Here is a 16,687-nt window from a genome sequence, read left to right as displayed (position 1 = left end):
GTAGGGAGAAAGGTTTGGGAACCACTGTTCTAACACAAAAGCTACCAAGAAGACTTTCACCTCCTCTATTAACCTACTTGCCTTCAAATTAATCATATTCATTATGTTAACAAAAGACAATATAAGCTGGACTTGTCTCTAGCGGCTCTAATCTGTATGTCTTTTGAGGTTTCACACACAAGTGTTTACAAACTGTGGTTGGGTCTGGCAGCCACCCTACAACCCAATCACAGTGCAATATTATGAGTCTCTGGTGTCCCTTGCACTTGAGACACTGCAACAGGCCTCAGAAGGATTCCCCCCTAAAATGTGTCAGGCCCAGAACAAATCTCATTTCTAGCACTTGGATTTCTCTGGCATAACTCCCCATAAGGACGCTTTATACATTAGTCTGCAACTGTGAGCACACTTGGCTGGGAGTAAGGCTCATTTATCACAGAGGAATTTAATTCTGCTGGAGAATTGCCCCAAGCTGGGTAGATGCTTGCCCAAATTTGGGCAATTCCTCCTTGCTCCATTCTACAATTTTCAAGGTATTGACACTCCAGAGAGGCTTTTCAATGCAGGTAGCTGCAAGGGGAGGATGGGATGGAAAGGTTTTCCTCTAGGAAGTTCCTTAATTTAACCTCTTAGGATCCAAGTCACTTTCTCTGTACAACACAGTGGTACCTCGGTTTACGAACTTAATCTGTTCCTAGGTCCGTTCTTAAACCGAAACCATTCTGAAACCAAGGCACACTTTCTCTAATGAGGCCTCCCACTGCCGGTACCCTTCCACTGTTCGGCTTCCGTTCTTAAACTGAGGTAAAGTTTGCAAACCGGGACACTATTTCCAGTTTTGTGGAAGTTAATAAACCGAATAGTTCGTAAACAGGGCTGTTCTTAAACCAAGGTACCACTGTATTCTTTTCCATGGGCTCATAGCTGATGAGAACCACTCTTTACTACAGTTTTAACGTCTGCAGAATAAAAAACATGTAAGCACTATAACAAACATGGAAACAGAGGTAGGTGTGAGCAAGGTAGTGAACTATTGCCACACAAAATAATAGTATGCCGAAATTCCCTGCTTCATTACAGATACAGAAATCCCAAAATTTGGGTGCAGTATTCTCACCAGAAGTCAAAATCCTGCGATGTTCATTTTACCCCCACTTTCTAAAAAGTAGAGATAGAGATGGTTGTGATCTTAATCAGATGAGCATAATATGAAATTATAAACACATACACACAGGTAGGCATGACTGATAGATACTTGTATATTTGTTTTCAAAAGCTGAAGGGTGATTAAACCCAAACTGTACCAGGTACTTGAGAATAACCCTTCATGAAAAGGGTTAATACTTTGTGAACAGCAAGTATATTGGATCTCAGGCACAGATTTCTCTAACAGATTATTTTTAAAAACCCCAACTCCCATCAGAATTACAAAGTACTGCAGCATTTCATATACAAATTTGACAATCACGAAGCAGAGGTGTGATCCCAAAGCACTACCCCACACATTTCTAATCGTGGCTAGTGGAAGATTACTGGTTGGAAAGCAAGAAAATTCCCATTTGCATTACTTTAACATCTCCCATTCTTCCTGTTTATGCCCTAAGCCTATAAAATATATTTATAAATCAAAAGCCAGCACAGAACAACCAGATTTTAGAAGGAATAAGTCAAGCACCAGTTTTTTGGAACAAGACTAGAGAACAGGATTTCACAGTAAGAAACTTTAAATACCCTGCAGCTGGCCTCTGAAATGCAGTCTTCCCAACTGCATCGCATTAAACAGAGGCAGATTTTATGTGGCACCCAAATATGACTCCCTCCCACACTAGGCTGATGCTTCCAGGCTTTGTGATAAATTGACATCAAACGCTGACTTAGAAGAATGAGGTGTTTACTTTAAAGGGATTAATCCTGCATTTTGTTACACTTCCTATTTGTTTTGATGCAGTGCTGCAAATCTGAGCAGCGCCAAGGCAGAGGAGATACAGCATTCTCTGACTTCAAATGAATTACACAGAATTAAAATTCAGCGAAATTAAGTTCAACACAATTACACACACTGTAGCTTGCGACATCAAAAGTAAAAGGCGGCAGGCTGTGGCCTCGTAACATAGGCCAAACCAAATCAAAGCACTAAGCTAAACTGACACACGAACACTGGAAAGAGAACTGACAGACAATTATTATACTTTCACGTATCATAAAACAGCCTCTGATCAGTCCAATGCAAGGGCTAGAAGACACAGCTATATGGTATATCTATGCCTCTGATCTAACATTTCCTTAAAACTTTCATCTAACCTTTACCCCTTTCCTTTGCCTTTTGATGCAGTCCTTCTTCAAATATGCTCTCAAAAATAGCTTTTATGTCACCAGTGGTTAACAGAGGAGATATGAGTTTCTGCTTCTTCAGAATCACCTGACATCGTACAATGTCCCCACTCCAGCCTTAGCAAACCTAGGTTCTAGTATTACCATATTTTTCGCTCTATAAGACGCACTAGACCATAAGACGCACCTAGTTTTTGGAGGAGGAAAACAAGAAAAAAAATATTCTGAATCCCAGAAGCCAGAACAGCAAGAGGGATCGCTGCGCAGCGATCCCTCTTGCCATTCTGGCTTCTGGGATAGCTGCGCAGCCTGCATTCTCTCCATAAGACACATACACATTTCCCCTTACTTTTTAGGAGGGAAAAAGTGAGTCTTATAGAGCAAAAAATACGGTATTTGAAATTATAGGGAGGACCTGGAAATGTTAAGGGATTGCCCAGCTGCTAATATTCTCTTCTTAGGCAAGAAGCTCTCGAAAAGATGGCAGCAGTTCAACTGTAGACAGGCTTGGAAGACGCAATTATCTGGTCCCTCTTCAATCCAATTTCAGGCCCAGATACAGCACCAAATTGGCATTAGTCACCTGGCTTGATGGTCGTTGCTGGAATGAGGATGGATGAGTGCTACTCTATTGATTCTCCTTGGCCTTGTCAGCTTTGATACCAAGGGACATGGTTTCCTCTTGGAGTGGCTCTGTGGATTGTGAGTGGATTCTACTGGCCTGACACATATTGCAGCAGTTCTTTAAGACTTGCAGTGGTTGCCAATGTGCTTCCAAGCCCAAATCGAGGTGCCTGCATTGACAAATAAATCCCTAAATGACTTGAGCCCCAATATCTGAAGGAGCATCCTCTCCCATAAAGACCTGCCAAGGTGCTGAGATCTGAGGGAGGGGCCCTGCTCACAGTTCTGCTGCCTTGTGAAATTTGTGGAGTGGTGGTGCATGAGAGGGCCTTCTCGGTGGTGGCCCCCAGATTGTGGAATGCCCCTCCCGAGTTGCCTCTGGCCTTGTCACTGTATACTTTTTGACATCAGGTCAATATACCCTTTTATTTATTATTTATGCAATTCACAGCATAAAAAGACAAGATAAAAAACAAAGAAAATCCATAATAAAAACAAGAACAAAACCAAACCAATCACCCCATTCTCCTTCTGCACAAGCCATTGGAGGTGAAATGTCTTACATGATTTAATTGTATTGAGCTGTATGTAACCTGCCCTGGGGCTACAAAGTGAAGGGAGAACTAAAAACAAATAAGGAAATAAAATGTGTCCAAGCATCATTTATTTGAAGACAATGTTAGCTCTTCCGCATTTAAAATGAATGTTGAGGGAAGTAAGAAGTTTATATAACTGAGAACACAATACACAAATAAAGTCATATTCAGGGTTGTGCCCTCAGATAACCTCCTTGATGCCAACAAAGGACCCTGCATCTCCAAATATTTTTATTTTTAAAATCAACATTTTTAAAAGCTTTTTTCTGCCATGGGTGGCACTGGGCACATAGCATTCTTACTTCCTTTCCCCCATAATGCATCACTTGCCTTTTTGTTTGGTGGTAGTAGTCATCGTGATTATGATGATTTATTAAGTTATATACTGCTTAATGCAAAAATAGACTACTAAACTGATTGGTTGTGTTCTTTGTTCGTTTGAAATGTTATTTGTTGGGAGTGTTTTGCTTATTTTGGGGGAGGTGTTGCCTGCTTACCCCCTGTACTTTAGAAAAGGTTGTAGATGTTTTGCACACTGTTTTGGAGAGTCTCTGAGCATCACCAGTTTTCCTTCTGTGAAATGGTACTTTGTGGTAACCACGGCAGTTATATGCCTTTTTTCAGAATGGGAATAAAATTACAGGAGGCATTCTGCCTGTCAACCATCCACTTACCCTCAAAAGAAGAGACAAATCTGCATTGGACACAATGAATATGCACATGTATGTCCTCTTTTGTGAATGGGTTAGAGGGCCCAATTCATACACAATGAACTAGGTCTAGAAAATCCTGCTGGCACCTCTGCTTCTGAGGCACTGCCATGCTGCTAAACTCAGCTAAATCAGCTCTTAAACATGTGCAGAACACTTAGTATTAACGGGAAAACAAGCCAAACACCCACACTTCTTCGAATTCAGAAACAGCTTCATAAATCTAGCTTCATTTTCAGTTCTCATATTCTCCATCTTGTGTTTTAATTATATCCATGTAATTCAGTCCAATGTTTCCAGAGAACAAAAGATAGATTCCCATCAATGACTCTTGAGAGGCAAGAATGAACAGCTTATGATTAACAACAATGGAAATGTTTGGTAAAGGTATTAAATGAATTGTTGTGAAAAAATGCAGGTTGCATGGCTAGTATCTTATGCTGAATTAGACACTCTTCTAGTATACAATCGTCACATTCAAATACTTTACAGCCAACTACTCAGTGTTTTATTTAAAGAAAACAATTCATATATTTTATTTTAAAAACGTAACAAAAATACAAAATACAAAAAATACAACATACAAAATACAAAAATACAACAAGTGTATGATTGGAAGATATTAAATGTTAGTCTTAAATTGCAAAGCATGTATTTTCAAAGATATATGGGGAAATAATAAAAGTTTGCCCGCAAAGTAAAGTTCTTTTGACATATAAGCACCAGAACTTCTGAATATACATCTAAAACTATATGAAGAGTAAAAAGGTAAAGGGACCCCGACCATTAGGTCCAGTCGTGACCGACTCTGGGGTTGCGGCACTCATCTCGCTTTATTGGCCGAGGGAGCCGGTGTACAGCTCCCAGGTCATGTGGCCAGCATGACTAAGCCACTTCTGGCGAACCAGAGCAATGCACGGAAAGGTTTACATTCCCACCGGAGCGGTACCTATTTATCTACTTGCACTTTGACGTGCTTTCGAACTGCTAGCTTGGCTGGGGCAGGGACCGAGCAATGGGTGCTCACCCCGTCGCAGGGATTCGAACCGCGACCTTCTGATCGGCAAGTCCTAGGCTCTGTGGTTTAACCCACAGCGCCACCCGCGTACCTTCTATATGCAGAGTAGTAGCTATTAAAAAGGATGCTACAGAGATTTGTAACTTTCAAGATATAGGTTTTCCTATCTAGACTACACAGTACAGTATCTAGGTATGCTGACAGAATACTTTCTGCCTTTAGTGCACCCTTGAATCCCAAGCAGGATCACTTATCCTCCATTCCCACACCGCCACACTTTTTGCAAAAGAAAAAAAGGGGGGGAAAAGTGTACGGTATTCATATTTTAGAAATAGTAGTAAGGTAAAGGTAAAGGTACCCCTGCCCGTACGGGCCAGTCGTGACCGACTCTAGGGTTGCGCGCTCATCTCGCTTAAGAGGCCGGGAGCCGGCGCCGTCCGAAGACACTTCCGGGACACGTGGCCAGCGTGACGAAGCTGCAACTGGCGAGCCAGCACCAGTGTCGCACACGGAAACGCCATTTACCTTCCCGCTATAAAGCGGTACCTATTTATCTACTTGCACTTAGGGGTGCTTTCGAACTGCTAGGTGGGCAGGAGCTGGGACCGAACGACGGGAGCTCACCCTGCCGTGGGGATTTGAACCGCCGACCTTACGATCAGCAAGTCCTAGGCACTGAGGTTTTACCCATAGCGCCACCCGCGTCCCTTTAGAAATAGTAGTATCCAGATCCTATTTTCATGTCAAGAACATGTGTGAAACACTTACAAAGCTTTGACACTGCCAAGTACTCTGAAAGTTCACGCTTACAGGAATAATGCAAAAGCTAAAATGGTACAAAAACAGTGTGGTGGAAGGAGAGAGAATGTCCCTTCCTGAGTTTGGTACAGTTTACAGTATTGATTTGAAGATGTGAGATCTGTTCCACTAAGAGAGAAGCTGCATGCTTGAAATGCCCAGGATTTGGTAGTGCAAACCCTTAATATTTCCATCTGGCAGCTCTTCTCATTATGAAAGTCTTATGGAAAACTTTGTGGTTGGTATTCAACTAAGGAATTGCACGAGTGGAATAATTACTGCTAGTGCAACAGGGGACCTTCTCTCTCTCTCCTCCAGCACTGTACCCATAACTGTTCCGGATGGTTGGGGGAAGAACCCATAACAGAGTTTGGTGTGTTGGAGGGAAAAGAGGGGGGAGTCCTGTTGTGCAATGAGAAATCCTCGTGCTTACAGAACGTTCTCCTTAGGAGTACACTGAATACAACCCTGTGTGGGTTTTTTTCTTGCTGATATGATCAATTCAACCCTAACAGCATATGTTCCTTATGGGAAATCAAGTCAACCTGACCTCTATTTTGCCAACAGCAGTCCCTCCAGCCGGTCTGAACAACATCTGACCAACCAAACTGAATGCAGTTCACCAGCCTTGAATGACACAGGCTCAGTAAACCACCCGATGCTGCTGCCTGCCAACAGCTGCAACAGCAGGGAGACTGTCAGCTACCTGGCAGGCTACAGTTGGTGAACTGATGGGGAACTGCATTCAGAAATGTAGGAGAGAGATGGGTGGGGAAAGGAAAATCTGCAAGCTGAAGAATTTCCATCAGAAGGATTCTTATTTGGAAGCTCATTTGAAAAATCTATAGATGGGTAAGGAATGGGTGAGCAATTTGTTTTTAGTAAACACTTTTTTTTTAGTGTTCATAACTATTGAAATCATTCTTTGCTTACCCATTCAAAAGCTGCTGGTGAAGAAAAATGAATGGACATATTTTAAAGAATGTTGTATTAGGACTCAGAAGGGAAGAATTGATTTACGGCAGTGAATACTAACTAACTGGAACAATACACAATCCTAATCCTAGGATGGCATAATTGGAAAGTCCTTGAAAATAATCTGTTCCATCTCCCTGCCCTGGTTTAATTCAGAATGCTTTGAATACAGAAATAAAGCTAAGCTTAATTTGGGTGGTTAGACTGCAATCATATATACTCACTTTCATGAACCCAGTGGCAGTTAATTCTAAAGAGACATGTATATGATTGTACTGTACATACATGTGCTGAGGACTATTTTATCCTATAGCTATGTTTGAGGCAATTGCTAGGAGCCCCCCATTACTAAAACCACATGGGTTGGAATTTCTGAAGCATTTTCCACGTCAAAGCATGGATTGGCTTTTTGCAGAGGGAAGCAAAGCTACATACAAGTCATACCAGCTGTGGCAATCACAAACGAGGCGGGAATGTGAAAATTCAACTGAGAATGTTGCTTTCCATAAGAGAAGCTCCCCTAACATAATTTTTAGGTACCTATACCTGCACATATATGGGACCTGCAGGAAAATATTGCATTATATCCTCACCTGCTAGCAGCTTTCCTATTCAGGGCTGTTTTCAGCCAGCCATGCACTCCCCCCAGGATACTCAATTCCCCCTACTATTTAATTTTTCAGAGTGATGCCAAATTTGAAAATCTGATTTTATTTATTTATTTTTTAAATGAGATTCTCAGGGTCCAGAATTCTATACCAAATAATGCACTTCAGCCATGGACATTTGTGGTTTACTTAACTTGATTAAATGTGTGTTATTAGAAGACAGGAAGCCTTCATATTTAATTGAATTAAATGCTGTCATTGTTGCTATGTAGGGAAGGAGGAAGAGTCTTCTCACCTCCATACTTGCTCTTCATTGACAGAAGCAGGACTGAAAATAATAACAGTAATGGAGGAGTCTGTAAGAGAAGGGCTGGAGTGTGTGGGAAAGGGGTTATTTCCCCAAACGCTCCTTGCTGTGAAAAGGAAGACTGTTCGCCTTTTTTTTCTTTTCAACCCCCCCCCCCAACAAATCCTACATAGGTGAGTCAAAGATTATAGCCTGCATTCAAACAAGAGTACAACTAATTCTGCACATTCACAGCAAAGTTTTGGACCTGCGTTTCTTGACACAGCCCCCAGGCTGCATTGCAAATCTCTTTTAAAACCGAGCAGTTTTGAAACGTGTGAAATATTGTGTATGTGCATATGTCTTCTGTTCAAAATTCTTGGAAATGCCCAAAATAGTGTTTCTCTCTCTCTCTCTCTCTCTCTCTCTCTCTCACACACACACACACACACACACAGAGTCCAAAAACCACTTTTTTCAAATTAATTTACAGCAAAAGTATGTACAATAAAGGAGCAAAGCAGACTGTAAATTAGGAAGTATACGCTATCTTGAATAAAGTATGTGTTTATTTTTGTTGCTGAATACATAGTATATAATATTTATAATATAATGATAAAGGTAAACAAATGTTTCCTTTCCACAATAATGGAGATTGTGCTTCGATTCATGGAAACACTGACTACTGGAGTGGGAGGCTCTTCAACTCAAGTCTACCACAGTGAATAGCAATGCCAGTCAACACACAACATGAGAGAGGGATATTGACTGGGGCAACTATATGGAAAGGGAAAGCAGAGCAGTTTATGAATGCAGTTTGCAACTTCATTAATACATTCCATGAACAAGAATTATTTGTGAGATTAAATGGTAGATTTTAAGTAAAAACAAGGATGAATCTCTTGGTTTTTTGTTGCAATAGACAAATACATTCTGGATATTGTTCCAATGGCACTAAATTTTAAACCAGTGAGCGAGAGCTATTTTTGCAAATTAGTAGGTAATGGAAAATGTTTAAATCTGGGTGACTTTAACAGAAGGAAGCATCCAGATATTAAAAAAAGAATCAGAGCCAAAATGGGGATATTAAAGCAGAATCTGTACATTGCAATAGAAAGGTAAGCTTAGAATCAGAAAGACAAAAGTATGTTTGCTTGAAAATATTCCTATATCAGAAACAAGTGAACTTAAAGAAAGAGCCAACAAATAAAATGAGATGGGAAATGGAGAAACAGCTTCTCCAGACAGAAGCGACTGCATATACAGAGAAGCTGGTGGTGACTGAAGATTTTTCAGTCAGTTCAATATCTGATTAGTATGAAGTCATAATCCTTTCCAAAGGATAATTCACATTGGGTATATGGGGAGAATCCCTCTTGAACTCCAAATATGCTCTGTTTGTTCAGATCACACACCCACACACCCAGACAATTTTTAAAATCCCCTGATTCCCAAGAGGTAGATGCATTACTGAATTAACAACACTGGAAGCATGACAGAAAACATTCTTGCTTCCCCCAGCAGGGAGCCCACAATGCAACATTCAAACAAAACTTGGAAGCTCAGTGAGAATCAAAACTCTGAGGAACTGATGGATGAAAAAGTCTTGGTGGTAATATAGCACCTATCATTCCTTAGTACAGGAAAAATATGAATTTATATTGACTTGAAATAAAAATCCTTGCACACTTCACGTCTGGGATGGAACAGGAGGAGAGGCAGACACTAACGAACGTGATCTAAGTAGATAATGAATATCAACTACGTACCTTTCCAAAGAATTTCCCTTGAGATCTTAGCTGGAATGAAAACTCAGTATGGTTTCAATTCTTGACCTATGGCTATGCTCAAAAGCACCACAAAGTTAACACCACACTACTGAGCTTTATATTGGTTTCCATTCGATCACAAGTGATAACAGAGCTACACAAACCGATCAGAAATTCATGTTGGGGGTGAAAGATTGCTATATGCTCCTACTAAGACCCTAAGCCACACAGCCGGAAGAGCAAGTTAAAGTTCCCTGATACGAGTATTTCAAACACCACATAATTAATATCATGTAAAGGGCTTGGAACTAAGACATATGCCGTTTAACGACCGATGCACTAATACGGCTTCATCGGTGCTGTAGGGTAAGAAAGCAGAGCCAATTCACAAGAAATTAAATGTACTTACGACATTTGGATAAAGAATTGCTTACCTTTTCCTTTAACTGTCCAGGGTTGTATCATCTCCAGAGACAGAGCCACAACATATGCAGGAAGGCATTGCTTTCTCTGCGTGTTCTGGAAAATGTGGATGGGCAGTGGAAGGAGCATAGGCAAGTGAGCATTCATGCTTCAGCCAGCCAGCTTGCAGATGAAGCTTTGCAGCTAAGTCCCCAAGACCTTCTCACGGCTGCTGATCTCATCCACGAAACTGAAAGAGCATCTCAGCAGGACACTGCCAGCTTCCCTTTCAGAGCCCTCTCACTGACAACCATTCTCTGGCAAGTGAAATGTCAAGAACCAGGCAGGGGCGGTGTTTGGAAAAGGAGGGAGGTGGAGGGATAAGAGATTCTCACCATCCATCAACCTCAAAACCTATTCAGCAAACTGCTTGAATGGAGCCGGCATTTCATTCTCCATGGTAACTGGAGATGGAAGGAAGATGGGAAGAACGCAAAAAGAGGCACGTTGAGCTGGTCTGGGGGAAAGAGGCATTAAGAAAAGGATGGGAGCATTCCAAAACCCCAGCCCATGCCTTCAGCTTACAAGGAAGGAAAAATAAAAGGTCTCTTTCAGCTTCCACCTCTTTCTTCCGGGTGGCAGAATTTCCTGGGATTCAGGCAAAAGCACTTTCCCCTCGGGGTGCAGAAAACAAAGTAATTTCCTGCTCTAAGTACTGCTAATGGAAAGCAAGCTGTCCCATTTGCCATTGAAGGAGCAACTGCTATCAACTGCTTCATGCTCTCTTGAGGATCGGCATACAGAAATGTATCTATTTCATAAGCCATACCTTCATCCAAGAGTTTGAGCAGTATACACATAAAATTTGACACCTGCAATACTATAATAGCATATGATCTGGGATAGCTCAGTTGGTAGAGCATAAAACTATGGGTGTCTTAGTCAGGGTCGTGAGTCCGAGCCTCACATTGCACAACCAATTCCTGCATTGCAAGGGGTTCGACCAGATGATCCTCATGGTCCCTTCCAATTCTACGATTCTAAGATAAAACCTTAATGAAAACAGAATAAAACTGAGAGGAATAAAAGTATTCAGCCAGCTAAAAATACAGTAATTTAAAATGCTTTGGCAAATAAAAAACATTGACTCGGGCACTGAAATCCTTCACTATTAAAAGGATTAAAGAATTCATTATAATACTCAGCTTTCAGTAACAGCAGCATAATATCTTTGCTAGCTTCAACTAAATTTTGTCCATTTTCAGCAAAGTTACTCATTCTGCCATGACAGCCAACAGGCATAAAATCAGGTTGCACATTCATTTCCTCTTGAACTTGGCTCAGCGTTATCTGATGCAATGAGCAAAGTGCTCTCAAAAACCAGAAAACTTAACTGACGGAAAAGCAGACACTAAATACTGAAAAGCCAGACTTCACCTGACCCACATTAAAAAGAACCACATGCAATTTAGCTTATAATAACATTTTGACCCCTGGCCATCCTCCTCTTGTACATTGAAAGTTGAACAGTCACTATACAAATACTTATTTCACCCAGATTGTGCCCAAATTAACATCCTAACCCTACAAAGCTACTGAGTTTCTTAAGGGATAAGATTAATGCACAATAACCATACTGAGGAAATAAAAATACAATGAATTCAGGCTGCAGCAGCCAATAGCACACTCTATTCAGAACTTCTGTCAGAGTCCTTTCCCTCTCAGCATCTCAAAAGTTCCCTTTCTGTAGCCCAAACTCCTTTATATTGGGACTCCGATTCAGTTTTACGCACTCTAGAGGTATTGCACCATGGCTCTGTATAGCCTTGTCCACACAATGAGATTTTTGTAAAAACAGAGTTCAATAAAGCAATGCAAATGATTCTCTTTCAAAATTTCCTAATGGTTTTTTAAAATTATTATTGTTGTTGTTGTTGTTGTTGTTGTTGTTGTTATTCAGGTCATGGTTATCAGACAACCCTAAACATTTACCAAACACAGAGAATCATATTAATAACTGGTTATGGTACAACACAGAATATGGATTTTGAAATTAAAGCAGCTACTCACTGAGTAATTCTAGTCCATATTTGCAAGTCAAAGCAATTTAAAACTCAAAAACACTGTGCAGTCGCATTACTACACAAACTGTTTTCGTATTCTACAGGTTTGAACGGAACATTACATTTTTTCTCTTCTCCATCCCTGACCTTTCTACATTGACCAAGGAGGTCTGAAGGACAATAAGAGCATTTGGCTGCTTACATCCTCCCTTCAAACCTTCCCACTTAACATGTGGTGGTCAGGGGCCAGGGCCAAATACAGTGGTACCTCAGGTTACATACGCTTCAGGTTACATACGGTTCAGGTTACAGACTCCGCTCACCCAGAAATAGTACCTTGGGTTAAGAACTTTTGCTTCAGGATGAGAACAGAAATCGCGCGGCAGCAGCGGGAGTCCCCATTAGCTAAAGTGGTGCTTCAGGTTAAGAACAGTTTCAGGTTAAGAACAGACCTCTGGAACGAATTAAGTACTTAACCCGAGCTACCACTGTATACAAGTTAAGCATGCCTGAATAGGCCTTGCGTTGCCCTCAACCAGAGCCAGGGCCTTTTCAGCTGTGGCTCTGATCTGGTGGAACGCTCTGTCACAAGAGACTAGGGCCCTGCGGGACTTGACATCTTTCCTCAGAGCCTGCAAGACAGAGCTGTTCCACCAGGCCTTTGGCAAAGGCACAGCCTGACCCCCTCCTCTGGTAATTCTTCACAGAACTCTAGCCCAATGGTTGCCATCAATTTGATATGAATTGATTTTAGAATGTTGTATTATTTTACTGTTGTTAGCTGCTCTGAGCCCGGCTTCGGCTGGGGAGGGCGGGATATAAATATATTATTATTATTATTATTATTATTATTATTATTATTATTATTATCATCATCATCGTCATCATCATCATCATCATCATCTTGGGACTAGTAATGCAGATATGAAACGCTGGTCAACCTAAAACATGTTAACAGCTAAAATTAAACCTCATAAAATTGATATTTTGGGAGCTGGGAAGGGAAGGGAAGATTAAGAAAAAGCTGGATGCCTAAACAGTATGCTAATAAAAGCACTGGTTCACGCTGATCTAGAGAAACACCTTGAGCACAAAAAATTAATCAGACTTTTCTTCAAATAATTTATATCTAATCAATTCACTGAATGCACACTGTGACGGAATTTTATTCTATCATTTCGAACACCACCTTGTTTTTTAAAAGAGGGATTTAGTATATAATGAAACTGCAGGGAATGAGATTTATTATTCCATCCCACCCTCACTATTCAGCCTCCACTCTCAGGACTCAGATGAAATGGAAGAATGCGCAACGGCCATGTCACTTGAACACTGCCCCCAAGGCAAGCAGTCTGTTACCATAATCATCCATTTAAGCTTCCACTGGATACTGCCTCTTCTGCACATTCCATCTGATGAGAGTAGATCACATGGGTCTTTTGTTATATGCACCACTAACTTGTTACAAAAATCTTTTCAGGGAAGGGAACACGTTCTTTTAAAAAGGGCACTTAAAAAGCAACATGGAGGTTGCGGGGGAAATATTTTATGATCCAAGTCTTTATGGTGATCTTATATGCAAGCACAAGGAGGGAGGCTATTTTTCTGCTGGTTGCTACAAATTGAACCCTCTCTTTGTTTTGGGAAGGCGACACGGAAACATCCCATAGTTTCACGTTGTCTTGTTCAACATAGCACTCAGGCACTCCTGTGTATAGGAATGCCAGACCACATAACCTTTACGAGTAATTAGCAGAGGAGTTTAAAAACCAGAACCTTTAACTCACACTACATAAGCAGAGACTGTTAACATCGTAAGATATAAAAATCCCTGCAATACCAACCTCAGATGGCTGTGTTAAATGACCCCAACAAGTTTCCTACATCCTTATATGTAGGAATCCCTCCCCCCAGGTATAAAGAAGTGTTGAGGTTTTGAAAATAAAAGAGTAAAATAAAATAAAAATCAAAGGAAAATACACACACAGAGAGAGTATTTTAAAACTGCTTGGCAAGAATTTGTGAATGCTGATGATGATTAAGCCATCAGAGAAAAAATAAAGGTTCTACAGGATATTCATATTTACTATGTGTCACTATATTCAATTGTATTTATGTCCCAGTAAGCGTATGTCCCACTGAACTCGACAAGACTTGTGCTGGATTGTGGGCCACAATAATACAGAGATCAAGGCATGGTTTTATCATTCTAGAATATCTCACAAAGGAAACCACAAGATGAAACGAATAAATCTGTCCACATGATTATGTGCAGGGTGGAAGAAATAACTGTTTTCTCCTTCCTTTGTCAAATGGTTTGAGAGGTGCTGTATTAGATGTACTGACCAGTTTTAGTTTCCAAGATTAATAAGACAAATACTGGTGAGAAGTGTGGGTAGATACATAAGATATTGAGTTACAAACCATATCTGCTCTGCTTTCAGGCTGATGTGGCACACAAGCAAAAGAAAATGAAAAAGTATATCAAACTAGAAATTAGGATAGTGGGAATCAATATATATAAAAGCTGACAGAACTTTTAGCCATCTGATTTCAGAATTCAGGCCTTTTGCATATTACAATACAACAGATTGATAGAGTTTAAGCATACCAGAAATGTGTGGTATATTTATGATGAACATATGGAACCTGTATGATACATGTTTGTCACAGTTCACTCTCTTGGGGGTATACCTAAGAAATGTAATGTGTGATAAGTCCCTCAGTTTGAGGTGTTTGTGATTCTAGCAACAAAATCCATGATAAATTCGAAACACATTTTTCTTCTAGTTGCAATATCTATGACCTGTAGCCACCCTATGATAAGTTGTTCACATATCTTTGTCCCTCATACAGCACATATCCAAATTGCCAACATATTCCTAACTTCCTTCCCTTCAACAGTCAGTGTCCTTAGCAAAATCTATAAGTCAAAACTGTATGCTAATTTAATACTAAATTTCTCCAGCTTGCACAATTTTCCAGTTGCATAACTCCTAATTTAGAAGGCGCTTGCTATATGTTGCACACAGTTATGCATAACAAAAGCTACGTCTTCCAATGAAGACTGCAACTGGTGAAAGCAATTTGGAGCAGAGAAATGGAATGGAGGAAACACTGGTTTGTCTTTGTGTTCCACCTGTATTTGATCAAAAAGTGGGGGGGGGGGGGGAATCTGAAAGGAATAAGAATGCAAAAGAATAAGTATGCCAAAAAGGGAGCAATGCATACGAATGAGGAATCAGTACCACAAAAAGATGGTACTACTTTCAGTTGCTGATGGGTTACCCCACTCTGCTAGAAACACATGTACAGAAATGATAGTTCAAAATAACTTTGCACCTTCCAAACCAACTATAGTTCCTAGACTCCAGAGAGTCTTAAAGGGAGCTAACTACTGTATGTTTGCTCCAGTTGGTAGATTTATTCTACATTTAAAATCTTTGACATTTGAAACACCAAAGGAGTTGAGTGCTGAAGAACCAAGGGTTTTAGTAAATGCTCTAATTTGGCATCTGTATAAGGGAAGCATACATTAGTGTGTTGATATAAAGAATTTTTTAAAAGGGATGCGGGTGGCACAGAGCCTAAGACTTGCCGAACAGAAGGTCGGCGGTTCGAATCCCCGTGATGGGGTGAGCTCCCGTTGCTCGGTCCCTGCTCCTGCCAACCTAGCAGTTCGAAAGCACGTCAAAGTGCAAGTAGATAAATAGGTACCACTCCGGCGGGAAGGTAAACAGCGTTTCCGTGCGCTGCTCTGGTTCGCCAGAAGCGGCTTAGTCATGCTGGCCACATGGCCCGGAAGCTGTACGCCGGCTCCCTCAGCCAATAAAGCGAGATGAGCACCGCAACCCCAGAGTCGGTCACGACTGGACCTAATGGTCAGGGGTCCCTTTAGCTTTACCTTTATAATGAATTTTGCTGCATGATAAGGAATCAAAACACTAATATGGGATGAATAATTTTTTTTCAAAATGGTTGCAAATTGGGGTGGATTGGGGAATGACTGGATAATTCATATTGGCTTTGTTCACACGGCATGGCAAGCCAGACTGTTATCTCCCACAACCTCTTGTGAGTGGAGCTCTTTTCCCTGCTTTTTTGCCCACTGTTTTCTACAGCACTTTGAAAGGGGCTTTGCAAACACCAGCAAGAGTGGAGGTGTCTACAAACACCCTTTCAGGCCCAGCCCCAACCTAACATTATATGATTTGGGTGTAGGGCAGGTAGGTGTGGCTTGGCTTTGCAGGAGAAAAGGAGAGGCTGGTGGGCCTAAATTAGGCATGTAACCAAGAGGTCTCCCACTGCTGCTTTAAGGCATGGTTCAAAGGTGAACTCCACAGGGTGCTGGAGCACACTGCTAAAATTTCAGCTCTTTCACTTCTCTGCCATGCTGCCAGAAGCTAAGCCATAGTTTAGCTTAGCATTACATCCAAACCTGGGCTTGCAGTATGCGTCCTCCAAACAAACCTAAGAACAAACCATTACTTTTCAATGTTAATGGAAA

The 16,687-nt window shown here is 41.0% G+C and overlaps 1 protein-coding gene across 8 annotated transcripts in view; it reads right to left on the bottom strand.

Annotated features, from left to right (window-relative positions):
* The window catches only part of NDST2 (N-deacetylase and N-sulfotransferase 2), a 103,272-nt gene that overhangs the window by 63,097 nt on the left and 23,488 nt on the right, over positions 1–16,687 (bottom strand). The window contains exon 1 of one of the 8 annotated variants that reach the window (XM_083440375.1): positions 10,150–10,417. The exons of the other annotated variants lie outside the window; for them this stretch is intronic. The gene's annotated coding sequence lies outside the window, so the exon portion shown is untranslated. Of the gene's footprint in view, positions 1–10,149; positions 10,418–16,687 lie in introns of those variants that run through there. 8 annotated transcript variants of the gene reach the window in all.

Source organism: Podarcis tiliguerta (assembly GCF_965153285.1).
Source record: "Podarcis tiliguerta genome assembly, chromosome: 5".
Lineage (NCBI taxonomy): Eukaryota > Metazoa > Chordata > Lepidosauria > Squamata > Lacertidae > Podarcis > Podarcis tiliguerta.
The sequence above is the reverse complement of the archived record's forward strand: the minus strand, read 5'-3'. Positions and strand labels throughout refer to the sequence as shown.